The 23,102-nt window shown below is 52.6% G+C and overlaps 1 long non-coding RNA gene across 1 annotated transcript; it reads right to left on the minus strand.

The window, feature by feature from the left end:
- Positions 1–10,081: 10,081 nt before the first annotated feature.
- On the minus strand, positions 10,082–11,534 carry LOC140696276 (uncharacterized). Its single transcript, XR_012072421.1, has 3 exons — positions 10,717–11,534; positions 10,508–10,608; positions 10,082–10,397 (listed from the first exon to the last, which is right to left on the minus strand). It is a non-coding gene; the product is annotated as an uncharacterized lncRNA (long non-coding RNA).
- Between the last annotated feature and the right edge of the window lie 11,568 nt (positions 11,535–23,102).

Consider the following 23,102-nt stretch of genomic DNA (forward strand, 5'->3'; position numbering starts at 1 on the left):
AAGTCTAAGAGGCTCATAGGATCTGTTGTGGTTTTGTGATGGCTCACGTCCCACCCTCCCTAGGAGGTTAATGAGTCTGTGCCTAAGCACCTGGGGCAAAGGTGTTGGCAGCTCCCCCGACAGGTGCTGGCCTTGTACTGAACATAAGCCAGTTATTGTCCCAGACATTATGAAATGTTCAAAGTTGCATTCTGAGAACATTCTTAAAGTTTGTAAAGTGGAAGGGGCCGGGTCGAAAATAGCACATGCTGGCGCATCAGGTGAAATTACTCAAACGGGGCCTTTTAATCTCCCGGCTCATTCCTGGGACGTGCTTGCTCTGCAGCAGAGTGAGCGGCAAGGGCTGTGTGACCCGGGGTGGCCCCTCCTGCCCATCCCAGCCACCCAGTGCTTTGCACTGGAGTCCCTGCTGGCCAGACAGGAGTGGGTCAGAAGTGAAAGGAGTCACCTGACGCTTCCGTTATCTCTAGACCTGGTTCCTGGATATAAGACTGTCAATTATTTGTGTTTGAAATATCTCCTCCCATGTTGTGTGGTTTGGCTTTTTACTCTTAAAATTTTTTTTTTGATCAACGGAAGTTTTCAATTTTAATGTGGTCCAATTAGTCAGTCTTGTCTTTTATGGTTAATACTCTCTGCGTGTTGCATAGGAAATAGTTGTCTTCCACACGTTTATGAGCACATTTGCTTATATCGTCTAAAGGCTCTTCTGATTTCCCATTCTGATCCACAGTCTATCCAGAATTCATGTCTTTGTACCGTGTGAGCTGTAAGTCCAGATTAACTTTTCTTTGCATGAATATCTAATTGACCAGCATTGTTTATTTAAAAGGAAAGTCTTTTTCCATTGCTACGTGGAGTTACCTTGGTCATAAGTCAGGTGTCTGTGTATGTGTCAGTCTCTTCCTGGACTCTCTGTTATGTTCCATTGTTTTCTCCCCCCATCCTTGTGTCAATACGACTAAATTAGCCACCATAGCTTCATTGTGTCTGGTACTGTAAGTTCTCCAATTTTATTCTTCTTCAGTATTGTCTTGGCTTCAATATTGTCTTCAATATTGGATGGTCCTTGGCACATCCATATACATTAAAAAAAATCAGCTTGTTCAGTTTCTTACCAAAATCATGTTGGGGTTTTGATTAGAATCACATTGGATCTATAGATCAAAGAATGGACATCTTCACAATATGGAGACTCTTAGTCTAGGAACGTGGTACACCTCTCCATCTGTCTGGGTTTTCTCTAACTACTTTCGATAATACAGAGTTCTTTCCAGATATCTTAGAGTATTAAATGTTATTGTAAATTGTAGCGTCTTTATTTCAAATTCAAATTGCTTGTATCCAGTTACAAATAAAATTGGTTTTGTTCACTTAGTGATTTAGTGCACTTAGTGATTTTGCCAAATTTGCCTATTGGTTCTAATTGTTTAGAGCTTGTAGAATAATATTTTTTTCTTTAAATACACATCAATCATCTGCAAATCACGTCAGCTGAATTTCTCTATTTCCAGCTATTATACCTGTTATATCTTGTTTTATTCTCAATGAGAATATATTCTTACATTAGTTTATGGGCTATGACTCGAGCTTACAGCATAAAGTTGAATGAGAGTGGTGATCGCCAACATCTTTTTTCCCCCATGTTTTCAGTATTTCACCATTAATTATACTGTTTGCTAGAGCTTTTCTGTAGAAGTTGTCTATTAGATTAAGACAGTTCCTTCTAATATTAGTTTGCTAGTAAAAATTTTTTATTTTGAAATAAAATGTTTGTAATATTAATAAAATATTTTGCAATATAAATTTTTATTATGAATTGGCATTCAATTTACAAGTACTTCAAAAACATTTATGAGATGATCTTAAATTTTTTTCTCCTTTAATATATGTGGTGAGTCAGCACCCTTGCATTCTTGGAAGGAAAGCAACTTGGTCATGGTGTACTATCCTTTCCATATATTGCTGGATTCTATTTACTAATATTTTTATTTAGAATTTTGATGAGATTAAAGTTTTCATTTTTCTTTAAAAAAGTAAGAATGCTTCATAACAGTGTGTATTTTGATCAAAAGGCATCAATTTTGGGTGTTGTGTTCTATTTGTGATATTAGAACCATTAATTCTGCAATCACTGCCTAGCTCCATTACTTCAACGGTTTGGGGGGATGCAAAATTGTTACATTCTAATTCTATTATTTCTTCTTCAATGATCAGTGTAATACATACGTGAAGAAAACTTCCCCTCATCAGCTTTTCTTCCCCTGATACGGCTCATACAGGAAAGACAGGATACATGTTTTACTGTTTTTCTTTATTGCCAATTTTCTAAGTAAGTAATGAGTTGGCTTCCGGCATCCTACAGAGCTGACCAGTAAGACTTCTTTACTAGTATAATTATGAATTCATTGATATAAACTGTGAATGTGTTTCAATCTATTTCAGTTGTTATCCATACTCGAGCTCAAATTGTCCCATCTTTGGCCAACAGGAGCCTTTTCAAGTTGAGTCCTAGACTGTTGACAGATCCTAGTACTATTTGATACTTTTCTTGTTTCGGTATGATAAAATGTGCCAGGATCACCCTGTGTTTCCCTGCAGCCCCTTCCTCAAGGAGCTTTGGTCCCTTTTAAAAGGAGATGGTGTATAGAGAACAACATCCAGGCTTTAGGGGTGCTCATTGCTACCATGTTTTTCCTGACTCCTGGGCCTTTCAAATGGACAGGCTAGGAAATGAAAGTTTAAAAAGACAAAATGCATCTAGCATTAAATAATTTTCCTTCCAACTCAAATTTAGGACTATTACAATTTACTAAGCTTACTTGATCCATGTGTATCTCCTTTCTCCAAAGTGAAAAATTCTGGTTCTTCATGACACCAAAGTAGTCACTAATTTGTCTTGTCCTATGATACACCCCCCCCCACCTCAGGATGACAATACCAACATCAACTAGCAACAATACAGTTACTGAAAGTAGGTTAATCTGTGTGCGTGGGTCCCTGGGGCATATCCCACTAGAGGTGGACAGTCAAATCCCTGTGTTTAGAAGTCACATTGAGTACTTGCTCTATGCTTGTTTTCTCACCAACCTGACACACAGGCAGTTTCATGTGCTTCATTTTGCTTTAGATTTTCGAGAGTTGCTTTTTAGGTGATTTTTGGTGTTAAAATTATTTACATGCTTCCTAAGTCAGAACTTTAACACAGTGGTACATTCACAGAAGTACAGCTTCTACCCTGTCCTTATATCTTATCCCTTCCGTCCTCCGCTAGGTAATTTTGTGGAAATTGGTTTTATCCTTCCATTTAAAATATAAGCAAACACATGTATATTTTAATATTCTCCTATTTTTCCCAATATATAATAACCTACCATATATGGTTATCCATCATGAGTTTTTCACTTAACAATATGTCCTAGAGATCAAACCATAGCAGTCTACAGATATATTCATTCCTTTTTATGGGTGTATAATACCCCAGTGTACAGACGCACCATAGCTCATTTAATTAGCCCCCTTTCGATAGGCCTTTGTTTCCAGTCTTTTGCAATTATAACGAGTGTCACAATGCTTAGTCTTATGCATGTATGTTTGTGTGTTCTTTGCAGTGTATCTTTTGGAATGTTTCTTTCTAGAGCTGGAGTTACTGGGTCAAAGGGTAAATGAATTTGCAGTTTTGCTAGGTATTTTGAGATCCCACCCACAGGAGAACATGCATGTTTATTCTCATCTGCAGTGTGTGAGGGTGACTGTCTCCCCATAGCTTTGACAAAAATATGTCCTCAGACTGGAAGAGTCAATGTATTTTCAACAGCTTGATCCATACGCTTTCAAAAAATCTGGAACGTTTGATCTAACATGACTATAACCTTTTAACATATGAAAAATTTGCAACTTGAATAAGCATTCGATCGTAGAAATTAACAACCTGATTAAAAAGAAAGGGGCCTAAAGCACAGAAGTTTGTGAAAACAACTCAAAGAACAAAACGCGGCCCCACATCCCCCGACGGCAGCCTCACTCCTTCCAGCCGCCCCCATCTTGGGGACTGTCCTTGTTTGGTCGACCAAACCCTCTTGCCTGCCTTTTCACTCTTCACAGCCTCCCTCACAGCTGCTTGCGATTATCAGCCGGGAGCCTAATCCCTTCCTTAGCAGGGCCCATAATCACCCCTTTACCGGGGAGCCCGGCCTGGTACCTCCCGTCCTCCAGCTCGTCCGTGCGCTCCCGGCTCCCTCCCGTCCCGCTGCAGGCGGCCGCGCGCTCTTACAGCTTCTTCCCCTGACGCGCCCTCCTCGTGTCCTGTTTCGCCCTGGAGACCCCCAGATCTCGAGGGCCCAGAGTCTAGAGTTCAAGTCAGGGCAGGAATTTCTTTGACCTAAGTCTGTGGATCTGCCGCAGCCGACTTCAACTTTTACCTTAGCCTTATTTCAACCACCTGTCATTTCTGCTTCCAACATGTTCACTGAAAACTCTATTTACTTATGTTTTCCCTCACATTATTTCCAGCATAACTTTTTTTAGGTTATGAAATGAATTCGTGTTCATTGTAAATTGTTTGGAAGATGAGTAAAGGTATAGAATGACAGAAAAAAACACAAACGCGGTGCCCAGACGCAGCCTGTGTTAACATCTTGGCATGTTTGCTTCTAAGTATTTTCTGTGCTTTTAAACATAATTGAGATCATAACGCATGTGCACATTTTTATTCCGCCTTTTTTGTCTATTTATTGCTTTTTCAGAGAACACATGGTTTTATTTACCCATGGCACTGTTCTCTTTCATAATGTCTTAATTTATCTTTTAGTCCTTATTATTTCCTTCCTCTTAGATTTTTTAATTAGAAATATTTTCTCCTTCCTGTTTTAGTTAAATGCATAGTTGATTAATGTTTATTATTTTTATTCAAAACTGAATTTCAAATATTGATTTTTTTTCTTACCCCCAAGGTAATTGATTTTTATTAAAGCCAGAAAATACAATGGGACAAACCCATGGCAATCCCTGCTCACTAAGAATAACTGTGAGTGGCCTTCCGATTGTTCTTGTGTCAATACACACCCCCCCAAAAGGTTCATAACTTCTGATTTCACCTAGCATTGCATGAGCATTTTCTGTGCCAATCCACGCACCGCTTCCACCAAGTTTTCATGGCTGCACAGCGTCTGACTGTGCACGTGCACAGCAGTGTATTTAACCACACCTGTATTTCTAGATGGCTAAGTTGTTCCCACCCTAACATTGTCTGCTACAAATACTGCCTTGCAATGAGTATTTTTAAAATATCGCTTTTGCACTGTTATGTAGTTTACGTTTAGAGAAAAAGAGTACTCAATTTGTAGAAGTAAAATTCACGGAAGAAGGGGCTTACCTTCGGCTGCCCATGTGATTGTCAGTTCCCAGTTCAGAATAGTTTCCACATCTACCTACACCTCAGGACAGTGTTGATCTGTCTTCTCACATTTCCATCCACATGGGCCATGGACACCTAACAGACCTTTTCTTTTTGATAGGAAAGCACATGTTTTTCTTCAGTTACTAGTGAGATTAAAACTCCTCCTAATTTATGTAGCGTTTATATTCGTGTCCTTAGCCCATTTATAGTCCATTGTTCTTTGTTTTTGAAATGCCTTCTCTACATGAAGACCATTCACAATTTGTCTTGTGTATTGAGAATACTGTTACCATTTTGTATTTTCTTTTCACTTTATTGTTGCTGTAAAGAAGTTTTAGGTGTCTGTGTAGACATCGTTTTTTAATAGCTTTTGCTTTGAGGTTACTCTGAAAAATCCCCCATCCCATTCTATGGTTATATAAATATTCAACTATCATTCCTTTTTGGACTTTCATAATGTCATTTTTCTTTAATGTTTAATTTCATTTTTCTTCCATGTTTAACAATTGAAAGTATTTTCGTTTAAGACAAAGCAGTGTTTAACTTAATGAATCTGTAAATGTTAGTCACCGTGTTGCCCCCTTGATTTGAGATGCCATCACTGTGTGTCTCTCGTGTGTAATCACACGTATGTGTGATGTAAAACCCCTGCTTACAGATGCAGCTTGAATCAGAGGGTTAATCAATGGCTGTGAGGTTTTAGATACAAGCACCTCTGGGTCTCAGGATGCAGATTCCAGTGGGGCTGTCGTTTGCTCTCGGGACTGGCAGGGCTGCTCTCCGAGTGTCCCTGCACAGCACGGCTGAGGTGGTTCTTCCTGGTCCTCAGGGCGTGGGCAGTGGTCCCTGGATTTATCCTGGCTTCAGCCTCTTTGTCTCCGACCATTATCAGCCCTCTCCCTTTATCTTCTTCCCAGGTTTTGATTTCAAGGTTCCAGAGGGCCACGGAGTTTCCTCCCCTGCAGCCTGACCGCCCCACTGCACCGACTCCTTAATTAGGTCAGGCGCCCCCGTAGCAGACCCTGAGATAAGGGTTTGAGCACAAGTTATTTATTTTGGAGGTGATCCTGGGGAGCATTGGCAGCTGAATGCTGAGTGGGACATGGGGAGGAAGCTAACAGTGTTGCAGGAAAACGGGGCACGAGAGAACGGTTGTGTCCCAGGTCTCAGGTGCGTCCCTGGGCCACACACCCTGGCTTAGGGTCCTCGGCTTCACACGGGAAAGAATTCCAGCGTGAGGCACGGGGAAGTGCGAGCAAGTCTACTCTGGGAGACGCTCCCCAGACAGCGCGTGGGCTGTCTCAGAAGGCAAGAGAGATGGTCCCGGTGTGTGGGGTGGTTAATTTTTAGGGGCCGAGTGATTTCATACGCCAGTGAGAGGGAGGATCATTCCAACCATGTCGAGGAAGGGGAGAGGATTTCCCAGAACTGGGCCGCCACCCACTTTTTGGCCCTTGAGGGTCAGCCTCGGAGCAGTCATGGCGCCCGCGGGGGGCCAGCCGGCGTCTGCTGTGTTTCAGTGACACAAAGAGCCTCCAGGTCTGCTGGAAGTCAGAGCCCCTCCCTCTGGGGCCTGGCTATGTCCCATCCTCAGTACTATGTCATTCTTTTAGTGGCTGTGCCCTGCCCTCCTGTCTCAGCAGCAGGAGCACCAGCGATGGCGGGGGCAGCTGGGCCCGGTCCCTCATGCCTCAGGGCTGGCCCACCCGAGGGGTGTGAGAGCTGGGGTGCTTATCCACCACCTGTTGGCCATCACTGGTTGGGAGTGTTCCTGGGGACCTTAACTCCCTGGTATTCTGGCTGCTCCTGCTGCAGAGGAAGGGCTGAGACAGAGCTGCAGGTGGCTTGAGTTGCAGGCCAGGGGGGATAAGGGAAGGCCACCAACTGTGACGGCTAAAGTGTCCCCAGTTGGTTGTGGTCCAGGTGCTGCTGAAAATACTTCTGCTGTGATAGGACGTGGGGTGGACGGCGCCATCACAGGGCAGCTCTGGTTAGAAGAGCCTTCCCTGGATTGAGCCCAGATACCCTTCTTAAAACTTGCACATTTTGTTCCAGTTCTGCCTTCTGGAAAAAATGGATCAAAACATATTTTCCAGAGGAGTTAGAACAATTACCCAGAAACAGCAGAGTCTCTGCTCTCACCCAAACAAGGGCAGAGCCCTCAGGTGCATGACTATGGGCACCTGCCTCGTCCTCCACGCTCATCTCTTGTGGTCGTTTCTCAGCACAGCCAGCAGGACGCACACGTGGGTGTAGCTAAGGGGGCTCCAACGTCGCCTGCATTCCTGTGGGGGGAGGAACAGAGTCAGCTCCTCCTCCAGGCACCTTGATTAGGTCAGCTGCTCCAGGGAGCTGGGGAACATGTACCCTGAATGACTCATCCATGAGTCATGGAATGTTTATTCTCATTTTCAGATTATTTTTTTTAAACTCACAAATGCTTCCTTCCCACAGGCAAACAATTGCCATTTTTGTTCTAAAAGGCTGTCGATGGGCCAATTTGATCATCATCTTAATCTCTTACCACATATTAATGGAATACATGCATTTAATTTGGCTTAGCAGAAGATGGATTCCCAAGATAAAATCCAACTTCGGTCTCTTTCCTTTCTTGCTCTGTAAGCAAATCCCAGATGAAGCCCCCGGAGGCCAGCGCTCGCAGCCGCCCCGTGACGACAAGTCCACAGGCCAGTGACGCCGGGAGGGGGGGGAGTTCATACTTTGCATTCACTGGCTTTACTTCAAGTATTTGGGAGGGGCACCTGCGTCTCATTTTTAATGACAGGGAGAGTGATAAATGCGATCAGAGAATAAGTTCTATTGTCATCGCTTTAGAAAAGTTAAGCAGGATTAATTACGAAGGAGCCGGGCGAGGAGCACCCCTCAAGGTCAGAAGTTGAATGCAACGGCTTTGCATTCCGTAAGATGCGCGAGGGTGCCAGGAGGACCCTAGCTTCTACCATTTCAGGTGGCCCGCTTTCCCAGGTCAGCAGGCAGACCTGAGCCTGTGGGACTCGGAATTGAGTTCTGCTCTAGGAAGCAGGGGACAGGCTGTGCAAACCCGCCAAGGGAAGTTCCGATTTACAAAGGCAACCCCACTCTCCTTGCTGGCGTGCCCCTGAACCCCAGCCCCCAAGTATGTGTCCCCAGGAGTCACCTCCTCCCTGAGCCCCCGACTCTCCCTCATCCTGTCTGGGTGCTGCCCTGCACCCACGGGCGGAGCAGCGCTGGGTGTGCCGGAGCCCCAGGGGTGCCCGGGGCCCTTGCGAGGACGGGCTGGCTTCTGGCTCCAGCCCCATCTCTCTTGGGCGCCTGAGGCAGCAGAGACTCCGAGGAGGTTTTCTGTCATGGGAAGATGCAGGCAAAGAGCCAAGGACTGATGCTTGGACTGTCCCTGCCTCTGGCACCTGCCAGTGAAGCCGGCCGCAGGAGGCCCAGCCCTCCTCAGCACCGCAGCAAGGCGGCGGGGGCCCGCGGGCCCCAGGGTCTCATGACACACTGAGCCACCTTGGGAGCTGCTCTTCCAGCTCACGGCCAGTTGCTAACTGTGGCTTTGGTGTTGGGGGCTGGGGGGGAGATGGAAAGGGAAGGTTTTCGGAGGCCACGGAGGGAGGGCGCTCCATACCTAAAGCATTGGCCCGACTTGGAAGTCTTTCGAGCAGAGATCCAGCGTCAGTAAGACACCGGTGACCTAGAAGCGCACCGGGAGCAAGCAGGCATTTATGTGGTGTCATCTATAAGCTGTGGGGTGTGTGAGTGCGCGTTTCTGCAGATTTTGCTGCCATGTCCTCAGGCAGGGAGTGGGCTTAAAATGGGAGCAGCCAGTGGCGTTGCCTGCGGTGCCCTCCCTGGGGCGGGGACAAGGGGGTGTATGAGTGAGAACGAGGCGGGCGCATTGGGGGCCCTAAGTTCTCCCTGGGGACCAGCCATCACATCATCTCCGGATCCCTGCAGCCGTCCCAGCTCCCGAATTCATCCTTGAGCCGTAAGGGCAACACGGTTCTCACCTGCCTGGACAGCACCTGGGGGCTAAGTGCCCCCCACACCCCTGGGCAGGACAGCAGCACATAGATTCCCTGGCGGGGCTTCTCCCCAGAACTTTCCAGAAGCAGGGCTCAGCCAAGCTCATTTCCTTTCAGAGAACTGAGACTTTTCCAGTGTTGTCACACTCATTCATTGTCTGTTTTTATATTAAAAGAATAGAAATTTCACCAACTTGTAAAAACCAGGGGAAAATGTCCGCTGCCGCTAGTATTAGGGACAGATGTTTAATTTCAAAGGACACGTAAATGCACTGTGCTTTCCAGCAAAGTGGAAGCCAGACCCGCTGAGCAGCCCTTACCAATTAGCAGCGTCCCCTCTCCCTCCACGCCCACTGCCTGGCGCACACCAGGGGCTGGAGGAACGCGCTGGCCAGGGCCGCCCTCCAGCCCCACGCGGAAGCCAGCCGCCGAGGGCAGGCGGGGTTTGAGGTTCCGCGTCCCTCCTCTGCTCCGGCAGATGGAGATGCCTTCTAGATGTTCCGTGCATCAATCAGCAGAGCCAAGTTTATTTCTCTACCTGACACAAACACACACACACACGCACACACATACACACACACGCACATATATACATCAGATTAAGGAATATACACATCCCCACTTACTAATTTTCCTGAAATTGGGATGTTTTCATGCCCACTATATATATATTATTAAATCTTGTCTACTTTTTTTTCCTGGAAAGTGACATCAAGTTAGTGGTGCATCTTCAAATCAATGGCTTCTTCAAGTTAATGAAATGTGACTTGATTGAAAAACGCTTTTCATTTGCAAGAGAAACAGTTACTGAGAAGAGAGCACCCTGACGGTGAGCAGTGAGACGGGTGGCGAGGGCTCTTCAGGGGGAGACCCGCGTTCTCACCCGGGAAGATTTCACACGTAGCTGAGCCGGTTCTCCAGGGAAGGCACCTCGATACCTCGGGGATGGAATTCCGGCTAAAGTCCCCAGAGCCTACCTGGGGAACAAAATGACATGGAGTTCACCTGGAAGAATGTGCGAGAATCACTAGGAAGACTCTGGAAAACAACAAAGTGAAGTGACCCAGAGAAGCAAACGGTGACGCACCTTAAGGTAACGAGGAAGGTAGTGCAACCTCGTGCTCGTAGGAACAGAATTCTGGCTGCCGACAGATGGCTCCGAAACGGCTCGAGATGTGCTAGCATTTCCTACGTGGAAAGGGAGAATCAAGTCAGTGTGAAGAAGATGGATTGTGCAAAATGTTACTGGCACAGGTGGTTACAAGTTTTGGAAAAAAATTGAAGTTGGATTCTTACCTCACGAAAAAACTAAAAATAAATTCCAGATGCTTTAGAGAGAAGTGTAGCACAAATGCAACAGTAAAGGAATTTGAGGGTGATGTGGGTGAATATTTTTACACTCTGGGGGTGACAAGGCTTTTCTCAGCATAAGAATGAAACTAGCAGAGAGAACGGAAAAGTCACGTGACGCTTCGTAAGAACAGGACACGGCCGTGCAAGGTGGGAGGCAAACAGGCGACGACCTCACCGCTCGCGTCGAGACAAAGGCCGTCTCGGGGAGATGGACGACAACTCGGCTTTGCCCTTGATGCAGCGCTGTCATCAGCCCTTGCGGAGTCCCTTATTTGATGTGGACACAGCCTGCGAGGTGGGCGGGGACGGTCCCCATGCCACAGAGAGCGGGCGGAGCCCAGGGTGTGTGTGAATCAGTTGGAAGAATGACGAGCATCCTCAGAGAAGCATCAGCCAACTGACAACAGAAGGAAAATGGTGAGTTAATCCGAGGGGGCAAATGATTCAGTCACCGCTGATCAAAGAAGTGGGCTTGGAGCCACAGTCAGGTACCGCTGAGCGGCGTCTCGCTCATGTTAAAGACCGGAGCTGGTGAGGAGCGGGCCGTGCTGCCCGCCGCCCGGACTTCTGGCCCGAGGAGGCCGGGTGCAAAGCGGGCGGAGCCGCCACAGCCTCAGCACAGCTGGGCGAGTTGTGTACCCCCTTGGCTTCAGTCTCCTCCTCTATGAAGTGGGGGCAATGACGACACCATCATCCCGTGGGAGTGCAGATTTCAGGATCACTCCAGGAACCCGGCCTGGAAACATGCGGACTACACGTAAACAGTCAAATGCACCAGCACCTCCTCCCGCGCCGTCTGCCAGCTCTGCGCCCCCGCGCCCCCCCACCCAGTGCCGCTGCCCCGGGCCTCCTGCGGGGGTCCTGTGCACCGGCTGTCGGGGTGGGCCCCCAGCCTGCCTGCGTGCAGTTGGTCCAGGACCCCAGCCCCGTCTCCTCTCCTCGGGTAGGGCTGTCGTCTCCAGCTCCATGACCTAGCTTTCCTCCAGCCTCCAAGCCTGGGTGTCTCTGAGAGCAGAGCCCGGGCAGAGGGCTCCCAGGTTCCTGAGGGAGCTGGCGAGCTGGGGCAGGCGTGAGGACAGAAAGGACAGGGGGCGTCCGTACAGAACGAGTTCAGTGCTGTGGGGCTGGTGTAGACCCCACTGACACCCCTGAGGAGGTTCTCCCCTTGGACACGAGGGGGCCTCTGGCCTCACTTCCCTCCCCCTCCCCTGGATGCAGGGTCCAGGACGGGCGACCCTGGGTGTGCCTGGGTGAAGCTGGCCAGCACCTGAGGGGGAGTGGGCTTGGCAGCCGTGGCTGGTGGGAGGGCGGTGCTGAGCGGTGTGCGTGTGTTGCACAACGGATGTCCCTTTCTGAACCCTAGTCCAGTGCCACCCAGCCCAGAGGCCCCCCTGCCCCTTGCACTGACTGCGTACCCGGCACCGTTTCTGCGGGCAGTGGCAGGCGCCTGTGCCCTGTGGGCTGGGGAATCAGCACACTCAAGCTTTTGTTTGAGAGGTTTCAGTGGGTCGATGAGTGTATGGTGGGTCGGGGCTGCCGGGGGTGCTGTGAATGGAAGTTGCATTCACAGAAGTAGATTGTCCACGACAACGGAGGGCAGCCGCTCCGTCCATCAGGGGTGAGAGGGACCCTCGCCAGAACACCTGGTTCCTTCTCAGGAGGTGCTGCGTTTGATCACCTTTCCCCCTCTGGTTCCCGAGTGATGAAGCCCAAAGAAAGCTCAGGCTGAGGGTGGACCCCGTCTTCTTGCCCCCAGTGTCAGCTGCCTTTCTCGTCACGGAAAAGCGTGATGGAGAAAGTCCTTCTGGAGTCCCTCCGCCTTCCTCCCCGAGGCTGGAGGTGGGGTTGCTCCTTCCTGCTGGTCCCCTGCCTGCCGCTCCCATCCCAGCCCCTAAAGTGGACCTCGAGTCCCTCTAACTGGGAGATACCTCAGTGCAAAGACAGAGAGAACACGGCTGCAGCCACAGGCACCCGCCAGCCTTAGCAGGCCAGATTTCCCAAACTCATGCTTCCTGGGCCCTCACCGGTGCCCCATCCAGTGAGAGCCAGCCTTCCTGGGGTCCAACCTAGATTTGGGGTGAGGACGGCAGAGGTCTGAGTGGCCCCTCATCCCCCAGATTCACTGAGCAGCCTCCATCCTCCAATGCGACATCCTCGTCCCTGCGGAGGAGGAGGGAGAGGCACCAGTGAAGGCAGCTTGGCGCCCCGAGCACAGACCCCGCTGCGGCCACATCGTGAGGGTGGATGCCCTGCTCTGCGAGGATCCAGTGGGTGGGAGCCAGGGGGAAAAGCCGGGTCCGAGACCCAGGGTAGAGCCCCGAGGGACGGTAGGCGGTGAGGAGGTACCCCCTGATTCGGTGGAACAGACACCAGCAGAGCCGAGGGCCTTAGGTGGAGATGCCCGGCTCCACTGTCTTTTAGAGCGATGTTGTCATGAGCTGGTGAATGAAATTCCTTCTCCAGTGAAACTCAGACATGTGTTGGAACCCTCAGCCCTGGTGTCTTAGCTCTGGGTCAACTAGGGGGTCAGAGCCCTGAAACTCATGTGTTGCGGCCCAGACAAGCCAGACACTGGGCCGCTCAGAACGACGTGTGGTGCTCACAGCTCCCGGGCACTGGGCATGTGGCTCCCCCAGGGGAGGGGTCCGGCCCAGGCAGAAACACGTGGGCAAGCTTGGCGCTTCCAGGATGCCTCTGCCGGTGGAGAAATACGGGGAACTCGGGTCTTTGGAATTAGTTATGCTCCTTTGACAAAGGGCTCTGCCGGACCCAAGAATCCAGGGCCAGCAGCCCAGAGGCCCCTCAGGGCCTACTGAAAGCCAGCACATCCAGACGGAAGACGGGGCGGTCGGACAAGATGGAGATGTGAAAGAGAAGCTTCGAAGGGGGAGGTGGGGTGAAGTGGGTGGGGGTTCGGCTGGAGAAGCAGCAGGTTGGGAGGCACCCAGTGTGGCCATGGCAGCCGGTGCTTCGCGGTGGGAGCTCCGTGCTGGGCGCCTGCTGGCCTGGGGATGCTCTGGCACATTCTCCAGCTTACGCCCCTCCCGCTGGCACGTTTCAGTTCTCCGTGCCGCTGGCTGTCCCCGGGGACATGGGCGCCCGTGTGAGAACAAGAGCTGCTCCATCGCCAGCGGCCCGCGTGGCCGGGGCGGGCAGGGGGGACACCATGGCGGCTTGTTTGGAGGAGGAGGGGTGGGGCGAGCGTTCAGGTCTGGGCCCCTCTCACCACCCCCTGCTCTCCTTCTGCCTCTGACACGGGGGACAGCCGGACCACAGGGGCCATCGGGGTGAGGACACTTGAAAAGTACTGAAGGAGGATCCTCGAAATCCCCCAGTTATAAAACTCAGCTGCAGGGCTCCGGGGAGTGTGTGCTTGATGGTGTCGGCGGCTCGCGGCGCAGTTTCCAGAGACTGCACCCCCACCCTCGGCCTCCTGCTCCGAGAGCAGGCACGTGGTTTAGTCTCCATGAAGCGGCGAGGACCATCCCCAGATGCTGGAGGAGCAGAGAGGGGGGGGGCGGGGGTCAGGAGTACACACGTCAGAGCTAAAGGTAATTCCAGGTCTAACTGCGTCTATCTGCTGTTTCCAACCTCGCATCTGGGACACTTTCAGAGAAGCTAAATGCGTGTCTTCTTTTGCTGTGCGAGCTCAGGGGCTGAGGCTCCCCGGTTCTCATGGTCGAAGGGTATTTGTCCCCACAGCCCGCCCTTTCCAAAGGACGGAGGATCAGTAGATGCGTTCTGTATGTTGGCTTGTTATATTTCCGTGGAGAGAGAATTGAAGCAACAGGGGAGAGGTAAACCCCCACACTAGTCTGGCTGCCACGTCCCGACCTGGTCCCCAAGTGGCCTGCCCTAGGCTGAGGGGCTGAGTCATCCCCTGCCCTGCACACAGCACATGGCACATGGCACACTGCACACAGTGCACTGCACTCTGCACACGGCACACTGCACATTGCACACTGCACACAGCACACTGCACTCTGCACACAGTGCATTGCACACTGCACACAGCAGAGCATACAGCACACTGCACACAGCACACTGCACTCTGCACACAGCACACTGCACTCTGCACACAGTGCGTAGCACACAGCATTGTCTCTGTCAAAGTCCTCTGCTCTCTGTCTCAGGGCCCTTGTGCCCTCATGTGCCTCTTTAATTTGTATTTGTCGAGAGGTTTTCAGCAACTTAGTGTACACCCTAATTCCTCTCCCGACCCCTACTTCCCCGATTCCTAAGGATGCACCCCGATTGTGACTTTTTTGGTGTCCGAGCTACCGGCCCCTGTTTCTCTTGGAAGTGCCTCCTCCCTGACCAATGCGCTGAGTGCTCCGGGGCCGGGGGAGGGCTCCCAGCCTCCTCTCCCCGACTCCGGGCCTCCGTCCTCAGCACACGCCCTGCCCTCGCCTCGCCCCAGACACGACGAGAGGGCTTTATTTGTGGCTGATTGTCATTTTGTTGGATGTTCTGGTTAAGAAATACTAATGCCTAACATACCAGGTCATGTGTTTCCTCAATCGACACGGCCATGGCTCTGGGTCTCATGCCTCAAACCCCCGAACACGCCTCCGGGCGTCGGCAGCGAGGCCCTTACCCCGAGGGGCCCGAGTGCGCAGGGGTCAGCGCGGAAGCCGCGGGGAGGCGGCCCAGGCGGCCGCGGGACCAGCCTCTGGCGCGTCTGCCTGCACGGCCGGAGGGGGCTTTTCAAGCCCTAGTCAGTGTCTGGCAGGAGGTCGGACCCTTGGTGCTTTCTGGAACTCATAAATCCTGCCGTCCAAGGTATTTACATTAAAATGCTGGCCCGCAGCTCAGAAACGGCCTTCTAGGAAGAAGGCTATTTCTGCTCTTGGACACATGCTGCATTTGCTTTGTCGTCTGTTAGAAAAGGCCCCGAAGAGGACTCTTCTTGGCTCCACTTTGCTAGAAGTCCTGAGTAACCGGACCCTCGGGAGCGGCCTTCGGTGGCCTCCCCGACACGCCAGAGCCAGCTGGCGGCCAAACAGCCACATTAGCAGAAATGCTTGTTTTCTGGGTCTGACTTTTAAAGGGCCGATTTCCACTAAGTTGCCGTGTCCTGTGACCACAGCAGAGCGGGCCCAGGACCTCACCTCTCCTTTGATTGTCACTCGGCTGGAACAGGAGTGGCCCCCAGGGGCGCAAGGTCGGGCCTCTGAGCTTTTGGAGGGTAAACGTTTGGGACCAGGTCAACTGGCTTTTTTCTTAGCTGCTCAGTGGGCTGCAAAAACATGTAGTCTTCACACAGACAAATGTAGTTTCAAACTTGAAAGATTATCCCAAAGCTGGAAAATAAAAACTGCTGAGCTCTTCCATTAAACGCGTTTGAAATAATTGAAAAAAACAAGCCTTTTCCCTTAGTGAGCAAGAGAAAACCATCTGTGTCGCCTGGCTCCGAAATGCCACCAGGCTGCGCCTGGGGCTCGCTCTGCCCCAGAGCCACCTACCACCTCGCTTCTGATGAAACAGGCCAGAATAGAAATCTTCCCACGTTGCCAGGGGCTCCTCTCCCAGGCGGAGCTGCGCGGCGGGCCCCAGACAGGAACAAGGTCTTGCTGCCTGTGGTCCAGCCTGGTGCAACAGTGGTTCTGCAGACGAGCTTGACTCGCTGTGTGGTATCCGCCCAGAGCCCCGCGTCCCACGGAAGTGGAGGAGGGTGAAGAGGATAAGGTCTCACCTCTCAGCCTTGCCCCCCAAGGTACTCCATCTCGAATACTGACTCTTCCTCCCCCTCCATCCGTTCCTGGTCAAATGACGACTGGGCGCTAACAGGTAATGCTCTTTGAAATCAATTCATACTAGTGTGTAAATGTCTAATAGAGCCCTAACAACTGCGGAGGCATTTGCATTGGTAAATGAGCTGCTTTGCTCAGTTAGGGAATTCCTAAAAATTTAACTTGGAACCAACTGCAGACTCCCAAGGGGTTGCAAAAGTTGTGCGGAGAGGGTCCACGGCGCCCTCCCCCAACCCCCCCACCCCGTGGGGGCGCCTGCAGGCCTGCTGCGCTGCGGCGCCGGGAGCAGGGAGAGCCGCCGGGGGCCGGAGGGGTGGGGAGCGCGGGGCGGGGCGGCGGACAGTGTGAAGGCGCGTGCACTGCAGGACGGGACGCAGGTCTGTAATCACTTCTCTTGACGAGGCTCGCCTTCCACAGCTTCCTTCTTTCCTCCTCCGACCCCAGGAGTCCCTCAAGCCCGCCAGCGTTCCCCTCACCCCTCGGCCCCACCACTCCAGCCCCTCGACGGCAGCCCCGGCTGGAGGGGCCTCTGCTTTCCTTCCCGGCCAGCGGGTGTGGTTCTGGTCCAGCTGAACCGGCTCCCCTGGTGTCCCCTGGCCCCGAACTTCTCCCCACAGCAGCCTCCTCCGCCCGGCCGTCCACATCCGACCGCTTCCGGTCCCTGTCACTGAGCCCTGCTCCCCAGCTGGGGCCGAGCACCCCTCGGGCCCCTCAGCGTACGTCAAGTTCAAAGCCACGTTTGCGCTTTCCCCAGGGCTCTGCCCCTGCTGGTGGGGCCGGCGCAGAAAAGCCTCCCCAGGGCCTCAGCTGGACTCTGCTGCTCACGGCGGCTCCCCAAGGGCCCCTCCTGGGCCTTAGGTGGGTCTCCTCTTCTAAAACTGGCAAACCCGGCTTCTTGGGCGGTGGCCGGAGCCGTGCCTCATCCCTGCCTCCAAAGCCTGCCTCTCGGCCCTGAGGCCCACGCGGCCGACCCCGTCGGCTTCCGCGTTTGGACCCACAGCGCGGTCGGGCCCCGCTTCCACCTTGGACTCGACGTTGCGCCACTGCCTTGTCTACGCGCGTGTGTCGGACCGACGGAGCCTTGTCCCTCCTCTTAATTTCAACATTTCAGGACCACTTCGTGTCTGGAGAGATGAGTGTTACCTTCCACCCAACATGAGAGCCTTTGCCTATTAATTAAGGCACTTTCAACCACAATTATTGTCACAGCTGGTTCCACCTCTGTCCTCGCACCCTGTTTTCCGTGCTTTGATTTCTTTCTCTTGCTCCTCTGCTGTCCCTCCGTGTTTCTCTCTCTTTATACGGTGCACACACTGTTTGCTTTCATCCCTGAGGGTCACACAGCAGCCCTGTGTTTTTGCCGATGGCTAACCTCCTGGGGATAAAACATTCCATCAAATCTGGACCGTCATGGTCATGGTCACATCCAAAGAGAAGTTTTCCGTGCAGCTAGTGTGGTGGGTGCTGGGTGAGCCATGGGCACCTGATGTGTGCCCCTCAGACCCGGACTGGGGGCAGGCTGAGTGCCTCTAACCTCTGGTCAGTGCCTCCAACCTAGCCGGACATCCTCGTGGGGGCCCTGTGGTGGACGCAGCTGACCCCCAGGCCTGAGACTCGCAGCAGGAGGGGAGACTGCACGGCTGTCACTGTCGAGATGCACACAGGGCTCAGCCACCTCCCGGAGCTGGGGGCGGGGCTTCCTGTCCAGCCTGGTAACAGGGGGAACATGAAAGGCACGCAGGGCCGGTCTGTGCATCAGAAAACCTGGGCTGAGGCCCCTCGGGGCAGAGGACACAGTCCGGGAAGGGAGCCGCGCTGCACTGAGAGGGAGGCTGGGAGGATGGGCCGTCCTGCTCTCCCGGTTCCCTCCCGCAGCCTGTGGTTCTGCCTCACGCCAGGCACGCGGAGCATGACGTGCACGTGCAGATGGATAGTGTGCGTGGCCTCAGGGCCACAGGCGACACAGTGCATGTAACGTGCATGCCCCCATGCAACATGCGTGTGCATGTGCAGACACACAAGGCACATACGTGTGCACGCAGACAACGCCATGCATGTATGTATACGTAGACACACAGCAGGGCACTTGCAGACGTGTGATGTGCGTGTGTGTGAGACACAGGCAGCACGCACGTGTACACGCAGACACATGCACCACGTATAGATGCAAGTAGCCTGTTCATACACAAAACACGCGGTGTGCATGTGCAGACACAGAGACACACGCAGTGTGCGTGCACGCACGCAGACGCACGTAAGGCGCACACCGGCGCACAGCAGGCCCGAGCAGCAGCCGCAGCACGCGCCGCCCGAGGCCCTTGGACCCCCCTCGCGGGCCCTGGGTGCGTCTCTCCCTCTGCGGTCACCTCCTTCGCCGGCCGCGCCTGCCCCTCCCGTTCGGAGAAGCCCTTGAGCTGTGGGGACCAGAGTGCCTGGGCTGCCTGGCTGCACGTGCAGGTGCTGAAGTCCCAGCTCTCTTGCCTCGAGTGACAAGCTGTGACACTGGAGGTGTCAGGAGGGCGGTCTGTGCCCAGGGCTCCCTGGACCAGGCCGGACCGCATGGGCGGAAACCGCAGCCTCCCCTTCTCTTCTCCCCGACCTGCTTCCCCCACCGTCTCTCGGGGATGTTTCTCAGTGAACCCCCGAGGGATTCCTGCCTCGGGGCTGCGTCTGGCTGTGACCTCAGGAAGACCCACTGGGGGGAGTCTGAGTTCTGTCAGGGTGGACGTCCTGCCCTGACCATGCCTTCTCCCCAGCGGCACCCGGCTCTGGGCCACACAGCACCCCACCTGTGGCCGTCTGCTCTCTCCGACCCTGCACAGGTGAGCTGGAGGACGTGTGCCCGCGTGCCTTCCCAGACGGTCCCCAGGCTGAACTGGGGACATGGCTCCTGGGACTTTTTTCAGCAAATGTGTCCTACAGGGAAAAAAATATTTAAGATTTTACAAGCTTCTTCAATTCTGTTCATGTTGTGTCTTAAGTGCTGGGTCTGCTCCTTTGGGGCTGCTTCGGGGCAGCGGGGTCGGGGACAACGTGGTGAAAAGTCATGGAAACTGAGGTCCTGACCCTGCTCAGCCGTTTTCACCGCCTGGCCCCTGCTCCGCTCACCCGGACGTGCTTCTCTGTCCAGAGGATTAATGTCCCGGAGCCCTGACCGCTGAAGTCCCTTTTGGTTGTGGCACTTCACGAAGATCTGTGTAAACACTGCCAGGTGAAACTCATGTCTGGCAATGATGTGCCCTCTGTCCATTTCCTGCCCCCTTCACAGAATGGCATGAATTATCATGGACTCATATACCCCGGAGGGAGACAAATCTCAGGAAGAGGGAGGGCCTCACGGGAGCCGCGGGAGCGGCGGCCTGACGCACTGAGTGATTCACACGCACCGCCGGTGAGCCGCACACGAGGTGCTGCTGAGCTCTGCGGTGAGGCCGGGGGGCAGGACACCGGGGACTGCCCGTGCACAGCCAGGGAGGACTGGGAGGATGAGCATTTGGGGAGGCTGAGAGGAAGGCTGAACAGGCCTCCTATGTCTCTTTTCCAAAGCCTGGTTTCAATTGGATTCTGTTCCTGGAAAAATAAATTCATAATTATGTAGCAAAAAAAAAAAATCTTCCAGTGGGTCTGGAGGAAAAACAGCTCCAGGAAGAAGAAAGAGAAACGCTCCCAGGAAAGAAGAGGCTGGGGAGACAGATGTGCCCCCAGCTGCAGCTCAGCCCAGAGAAGACTAGGGCTGGTGGGACGAAGATGGAAGAGATTTACTGTCCTGACGGAGGCCACTCCCTCTGCCATGTGTCTGCAGGAGCTGCAGGCGGCCGCCCCAGGCAGATGGTCCTCCATCCCTGACCACCTGCTGGTGGCTCACCCCGAGGGTCCTGGAAGCCCTTCCTGGCTGGCCACTCACCCCCCAGCTCCGCATCTCCAACAAAACCTCTCTCCATCGTGGAAGGACGGGTCTTGCCTCTCCTCCCCTATCCTGCCCCATTTGATGCCCCAAAGCCCTTCACACCCTGCATCTTGGGTGGCACTGCTATTTGTCACCCTGCAGTCCGGTCACATCCCTTCTTCCATCCTGTGCCGCTGTAGCTCTAATTTCTGCTTTGTTTAGGGTAGGCCATCGCTCTCTCCAGCTCCCGTGAGCCAGCAGTGCAGGAGCGTGTCCCCTGGGGCCAGCAGTGCGGGAGCATGCTCCCTGGAGCCTTGCAGGATGCTAACCGCTGGAGCCAGGAGCGCCCTGCGCTAGCAGAGCCTCCCGGCCAGCCCGTGCGCCACGCCCCAGGCCCAGCAGCCCCAGGGCTCGGTCCTGCGAGCCCTCCGTTGGCTCTGCGGGTTCACAGTGGCTGAGTTCTGCGCCTCCTCTGGGGTGTGGCCCCTCGCTTCCCCGGGAGGCCAGCTGGTTCTTGCTGGGGCAATGATGGGACACCCCTAGCCCCACGGCTGGAAGGAGCCGGTTACGCAACGCGCGGCTCAGTCCCAGCAGCTCCAATTTTAATTCGGGTCCGTGGGGGCCTCACTTCCTCTTACAGGTCTCGCATCTGTACCTTTTATTTTTCATGCTGCGAGTCCCGTCCCCACCAATACCAGGCCTTTGTTTCGTGTCGCAATACACGTCAAGACTCCCCGAGAGCCACGCCAGCATCTCCAGCGACAAGGCAATGACTAAGAAGACGTGGAGGGGTTTGCACTTCCCTTTGTCCTTAAGGTTTATCCCAAGAACAACAGATCTTTCCATTTGCTCCCAGTCTCACTTGCGTCTTTCAGCAGAACTTTTAAGTGTCCCTCATAGATTTTGAACACTTTTGGTCACATTTTCCCGGGCCTCTATCTCTTTATTGTCATTGTCATCTTCTCTCGCGTGTGCTTTCCGGTCGCCGTCAGGATGTAAACAGCTGCGTGGCTCCTGCCTGGTATGGGGGTGGATTCGTCCGCCACGGGCGTTCCTTCTGCCACCAGGGCCCCGGGCAGAGCTTTCGGGGTGGCTGCTCAGCACCTGCCTGCGGAGGTGGCGTTATCGCCCCTTCGCTGTTTCTCCAGCTTCTAACTGCTTCGTGGGTCTGCTTAAGCGGCGTCTCCCTTTTCACGCGCTGCTGGGTCATCGAGGTGGGGACGCGCCTCTGCTTTCTCTGATTCCAGGGAAGGCGCCTCCAGCGCTCGTCCCCGAGCGCGTCGCTGGATTCGAGGGCTAGAAATGTACACTTGATGGGTGAATGCCAGTGTTATGCTTCATGGAAGTCGTTTTAAAGTTGCCTTTCTTTTTCTGTGTCCGGAACAAGTTAGGCAGCGTGGGAATTACCTGGCTGTGAAAGCTGGTGGAACTCTCTCTCTGTGAAACCACCCCGCGGGCCTGGTGCTCTTCGGGGTCTAGTTCTTAGATAACGTTCTATGGGATGGTTGATTTAAACTTTCTGTCTCTGCAGGGGTTAATTTTCACAAATCATGTTTCTCCTAGGAAGCTGTCAGTTCTTTGGAGTTTTCAAATTCATTTGTACAGAGTTTGGCAAAGCAGTTTCATCTTTTACAAACATTCTTTCATTGCAATGCTATTTCACCTTGTCATTTCCATTTTCCGTGTTTGCATTCTCCCCTCCTTTTCACGACTAGCTTAGCTTGTGCGTTCCACCCCAACCCCTTTCCAAATAACTGGCATTTCAACATAGTTATTAGTTCCATGGTTTTTAATTTTTCCAACTAATTAATTTTGGCTTTTATCTTTGTTCTTCCCTTCTTTCTGCTTTCTTTTGAGATCACTTTCTCCTTAGAATTTTTAATGTTTCTTTTTGTTGTTTCATTTTCTTGTGATTCAGGCGTTAAACAAGGAACTTTCTTCGGATTACGGCTTTAATTTTGTCCTTTCCATTTCCCTGTAGCTTTCCCGCTGTAGTCATTTTTTAAAAGAAATCCTACAATTTAGATTTGTTTTTAGCCTTTGACCCTAGGGCTTTGAATTGCCTGGTTTTTCTGACTGTCTGGCAGAAGGGTCCTGTGTTACTCACGTTGAGCTCTGTTTCATTACAAACAGAAAAGATCGTTTGTATGCATTCTACTTTCTGGATTCCCTGAGCTTCCCTCTGTGGCCTGAAAGACAGTTTGCGAGAGCGTTTTGCCTGCACGCGGTTCTCCGGCGCCGAGGTCGGGTTTTCTCGTCTCCGCTGAGTCTCCTGTTCAGGCTTCCTGCCTCCTTGCTGACCTGGTGCTGCTGCTCGCCGGCCCCGCCTGCGGCTGAGAACAGTGGGTTGACGCCTCTGCCCATCAGCCTGCTCCCTCATCTTTCTCCTCCTCTGCCGCAGTGGCTGTTTGACAGTACTTGGCATCGCTGGAATGCGGACACTAACACTCAGTTTTCACTCCGAGCTACAGCTTTCAGCGCTGGCAACCGTCATTCTCGGCCCATGTAACGCTTTCAGCTCCAATCCTACCTTGCCACCCAGCAAGAGCACAAACCCTGCCTTCTGCCTGTCTGTATGTTCTTTTCATGTTTAGCTTCTCTGACTCTCTTTAGCCGTGCCTCCCCCAGACGGCCTGGAAGTGGGCTCAGCTTTTGAGTTAGTCTTGAAGTATTTTCCTTCTAATTCTTGA

The sequence above is a fragment of the Vicugna pacos genome, chromosome 5 (assembly GCF_048564905.1).
Source record: "Vicugna pacos chromosome 5, VicPac4, whole genome shotgun sequence".
Taxonomy (NCBI): Eukaryota; Metazoa; Chordata; class Mammalia; order Artiodactyla; family Camelidae; genus Vicugna; species Vicugna pacos.